This window comes from Callithrix jacchus, chromosome 8, assembly GCF_049354715.1.
Source record: "Callithrix jacchus isolate 240 chromosome 8, calJac240_pri, whole genome shotgun sequence".
NCBI classification, from domain to species: Eukaryota; Metazoa; Chordata; class Mammalia; order Primates; family Cebidae; genus Callithrix; species Callithrix jacchus.
The window spans coordinates 132,687,543-132,692,949 of NC_133509.1; the positions used below are offsets into that span (position 1 = coordinate 132,687,543).

Sequence of the window (5,407 nt, forward strand, 5' to 3'; positions counted from 1 at the left end):
TCTGCTACATTATCACCTCAAATTGCAAAATCTTGTTTATGTAGATAGCTACACCTACCAAATTGTAGCAACTATGTCATATCCATCCTTGTTCTTGGAGCCTAGCATAGTGTCTAGGATATAGTCTCTAGTAAAGAGATACTCAGTGATCCTCGACAGAAAGAAAAAAATAATTGGATGAATCAGTAGATGGATGGAAAGGTGGATGGATTAATAGATGAATAGGTAATTGAAGGTAAGAAAGAAAGAAAATGTTATCCCTCAGAAGGTAAGAAAGAAAAAGTTATTCCACATGCAAGAGTTCATGAGGGAATTGAACATACGTTATGAGTATCTTTGTGGCTTCCCATTCAGGGAATTATGTCTGTATTTAGTCCCTAACGTCCAGGAGGAAGACATCTTACTTTTCTAGTGTCCTACCTGAAGAGTCTAAAATATGTGCATCTCCAGTTGTCCTTTCTAACATTTTCTAAATTTATGATCATTAATACGGCTAACACCATCCACATGTGACTATTGAGAACTTGAAATACAGCTGCTAGGACTAAGGAAATAAACTTTTAACTTCATTTTAATGTAATTTTAATCTTAAAAACTTATACTTGATTTAATTAATGGAAAATTTTATGTTTGAAACAATATATATAAATAAATCAACTTTTTAAACTAAGTTTTATGTAGTCTAAACAAAGATCAGATATTTCTAATGAAAAAACAGCACATGAATTTCTGTGTGCTGAAAGTATAAAATAGGCACTGAATTTTGAAAACTTAGTACTAAATTTAAAAATAAGTAAAATAACTTATTAATATTTTTATGATAATTACATGTTGAAGGGCTAATCTTTGGATAGATTAAGGAATATATGTTATTAAAATGAATTTTACATTTTATGTTACTTATTGTGGCTACTAGAAAACTTTTAATTGCATGTGTGCCTGCATTAATTTCTACCAGATCAGCACATGACAAATACAGGATTTTGTCTGCTCCTCAGATAGAGAGCAGTGATCAACTTCAGTTTTAACTCCTCTGTGGAAATTCTGTTGTATCAGCCAGCAAAGTACAGTTGATTCTTGAACAATGTAGGGATTTGGGGAGATGACCTTCTACTCAGTTGAAAATAGAGGTGTAACATTTGACTCTCCCAAAATATATCAATTAATAGCCTACTACTGATAGTAAGTCTTATTGGTAACATAGAGTCAATTAACATATATGATGCATATTATATATATTACATACTATACTCTTAAAACAAAGTAAGGAAGAGATAAGAAAATGTCATTAACAACATCAGGAGAAGGATAAAATAACTTTACTATTCATTAAGTGGAAGTGGATCATCTTAAAGGTCTTCATCCCTATCTTTAGGTTGAATCAGAGGAGGAGGAAAAAGAAAAAGTGGAGTTCATCTTGCTGTCTCAGGAATGGCAGAAGTGGAAGTGGTGCAGGAGGTGGAAGGGGAGGCAGGAGAGGCAGGCACACTCAGCATAACTTTTATTGAAAAAAATCCACTCACAAATGCATTTACACAGTTTAGACTCATGTTGTTCAATCATCAGCTGCAAATGGAAAAGAGCACTACAGTTACATAGCAATGACTACTTTTGACATCTGTTTTGTTAAATATGTATTAAGTTTCAGCTCAAAATCACCTACTGTAATCCGCTCTGCGATTCAGGAGCTGAGACTTTACAAAACTTATTTTCCAATTCTCATTTGGCTTCCTGTAAGTTTTGGCCAATAGGAAGCACTCTCTGGAGCCTGGAGGTGGGACTTCCTGTCTGTCTTCCTGTTCCTGCCAACTTCACCCTGAGAGCCACAGCTGTTTTAGCTCCAACTTCTTAGAGCATCCCAGAGCCACTCCCTAGTGTCTGCTCCAGGACCAGCAGCAGTGAGGCAGCATCCCTCCACAGAAATCTCACCACCAGCTTTTTCCTTGTGTCATTCATTTTCAGTCCCAGTACTGGCAGCATATTAGTCCATTTTCACACTGCTGAGAAAGACATCTCCAAGACTGGACAATTTACAAAAGAAAGATTTACTGAACTTACAGTTCCACATGCCCGAGGAGGCCTCACGATCATGGTGGAAGGTGAAAGGCATGCCTCACAAAGGCAGCAGTCAAGAAAAGAGTGTGTGCAGAGAAACTCCCCTTTTTAAACCAGTAGATCTTGTGAGACATTGACTATCACGCAAACAACGTGGGAAAGACCCACTCCCATGATTCAATTACTTCCCACTGGGTCTCCCCCATGACATGTGGGAATTCAAGACAGCATTTGGGTGAGGACATAGCCAAACCATATTAGGCAGCTACCTCTAAAGTTATTATTTCAGAGTTACAGTAGTGTTTGCTTTTTGCATTTTAATTTTCCCATTCGGTTGTAATTAATTACTCATGCTAAATTCCCTTTTGAAATATATACTATGGTTCTGTTCTCCTGATGAAACATGAGTAGTACATGTACATTTGTAAATATAAAGAGCCCTAAACATAACCTAAACATAAAAGTATGAATCACAATAAAAGCCTGAAAATAACTAGAATGGAATTATAATGAATATATTATAATCAAAAGCATGAGATGACGTGAAAGCAAGATTTGAGGAGAAATTGTCTTAATTGCCCTTATTAAAAAATAACAAAAGCAATGACTCAATGATACAAATAAAGATTTTTTCAGTAAGAACATAAAAGTAAACCTTAAATGAAGAAAGATAGAATAGTTAAAATAGATGTAGAAATAATAAACCTAACAGAAAGAATAAATAAAACCAAAACCCAGCTTTTTGCCAAAAAAATACTATAGTCATATCCAGTGACTATAGCTCAAGGGAAGAGAAAGAAATTAAAAATTAAAAGAAAAAAAGCAGGAATTAGTAATATGAAAGATCTGCAGACAGAGAAGGAATTAGTAAAAACAGAAATCAGTAATATGACATAATTGCAGATAGAGAAGAGACTGAAAATATAGGAGGAAACTATGAACAGCTTCATGCTGTATATTTTAAAAGCATATAAATCGAAAAAGAATCCTGGGAATATCTAATTAACAAAACACTCTATGTGGACAGTTAGAAAATCCAAGTAGAACTCTATACATTGAATCACTTTTTAATGATTATCATTTAAAAAAGAAAGAAATGTTTTTAAAACCTGAATAGATTTTACCTGCAAGTTCAAACAAATAAGAAATATTTAATGTCTGCTTTCTTCCAGCTGATCAACAGCAGTGAGAGAATCTTTACACTTCACCTTATGGGTCTGAAATAACTTTGACACCAAAACTAGAGAAGGAAACTGTGAAAAAAGAAAATGAAGGGCAATTTTATTTATAAATATAAATGAATATAAACTAAATAATCTGAAATAAAATACTACAAACTGAATTAAGCAATATGTAAAATGATCAATTTGGGTTAATGTAGAAATGTAAGGGTCATTTTTATTAGAAGACGAATGCTTTTCACCATATTAGCAGAATAAAGAAATAGAACTAATCAATTAATATAGAGCGACTGACGAGATCCAAAACCCATCTGTAATTAAAAGAACTGCTAGCAATTGGAAACTGAAAATAACTCTGTTAATTTCCAGAAACTACACAGCTTACTTACTCATGAAACATTTACATTCCAACAATAGTTAAATAAAAGCCATGTGACCCCCATGTCATTTCAATCAAAACCCCAATAGAAATTTTTTGGACCATAGCAACTCATTCCAAAATTCACATGATAGGAAAAAAGCCAACACAATTTTAAAGATCAATGTGGTGGGACTTAGATTTTCAGACATGAATTTTTAAGGTAAAATTATATCAATAAGTGAGAGAGTGATGATCAGTACAGAGAGACCAATGAAACCAGAGTAGAAAATCCAGAATCTTACCTATGCACATCTGCAAATTTGATTTATGACAGAGGGAGTAATAGGGATTAGCAAGTACATTATTTTAGAAAATGCCAGCTGCTGTACCAGATAAACACCATAATACTTTCTAACACAATAGAAGGTTACTTCTACCACATAAGAATCCCTGATCGACACGTGCCTCTCCTAAAAGCTGTAATCCAAGAACCTGAGCTGTCTTAGTTTTAGCCTTACGCTGCTGCAACGAAAACTATAAATAAAAGAAATCAAGTTCTCACACTTCTGAAGGCTGGAAGTTCAAGAGCAAGGTGCCAGTAGATTCGGTGTCTGGCTAAGGCCTGCTCCTCATAGATGGCAACTTCATGCTGTGTCCTCACAGGGTGGAAGGGGTAAGGCAGCTCTCTGGGGCTTCCTTTATAGAAGCTTTAATCTCATTCATGAGGGCTCCGCCTCCATGATGTAATCACTTCTCACAGGCCCCACCTACTAACACCATCACCTTGGAGGTTAGAATTTAAACCTATGCGTTTTGAGGGGACACAAAGATTCAGACCATAACACACACTTCCAATCTTGTGGTTCCAGTGCTTTCCACATATGGTGTCCCTGTCCACCCTTGATCCACCAACTCAAGCTAATGGAAGAGAAGTGTGGGGTTCCCCTTTCAGAAACCTCCTATGCGGCCAGCCTTGGAAGTGTTCATTGCATGCTCCTCATTTTCTATTATCTAGAACTCAGTCATACGGCACCATCACACTCCAAGGGTGACTAGGGGGAAGAAGTTAAGCTTGCTCCAGAAGAAGAGAAGTCAGATTTAATGATAGTTTATTTGTCGCTGCCATAATTGGGAAATGATGGACTGTTTGATGAACAGTGCAGGAAAATTGCTTTCACTTCCAGAATAAGAGAGAATTAGAAATCCACCTCACATCATTCATAAAAGTGTACTCTAAGTGGATTAAATATTTCAGTATAAAAACAAAAACTCAGAAAAAAAATGAAGAAATACCTCTATCTTCTTAAGTTAGTCAAGAGTTCTTTTAAATACAAGATACAAATATCTCAAAATAAAAGGACACAAGATACAAATATCTTTTACTAAATTTATTAATGACACTATAGAAGTTGAACTTTTCGAACAATGAATATAGTCCAGAAAACATCATTGTCCAGAATATCTACAAATATCTACAAAAACCTTCAAGACAATAAGGAAAATATAGGCAGCCACAGAGAAAAAATTGACAAACTATATAAATAAGCAATTCAGCAAAGAGAGAATCTGGACAATCTAAGACAGCAGAAGATGTACAACCTAACTATACATCATGGGAACAAGTAACATAAGAATGGAACATTTGAAAAATAAAACAAGGTAATAATACTAAGGCTTGGCAAGAATATACGTAAGTAGGACCTCTTAGACACAGTTGGGGGAATATCAATTGGTACAAAATACTTCAGAAAATAAATGGCAATATCTAGTTAGACAGGAGACGTTCATTATTCTGTGACCCAGCAATTCC

General features: G+C 35.0%; 1 long non-coding RNA gene across 1 annotated transcript; it reads right to left on the minus strand.

Moving 5' to 3' along the window:
- Positions 1 to 1,484: 1,484 nt before the first annotated feature.
- Positions 1,485 to 4,253, minus strand: LOC128928929 (uncharacterized). The gene is made up of 2 exons (XR_008474718.2): positions 4,160 to 4,253; positions 1,485 to 3,308 (listed from the first exon to the last, which is right to left on the minus strand). It is a non-coding gene; the product is annotated as an uncharacterized LOC128928929 (long non-coding RNA).
- Between the last annotated feature and the right edge of the window lie 1,154 nt (positions 4,254 to 5,407).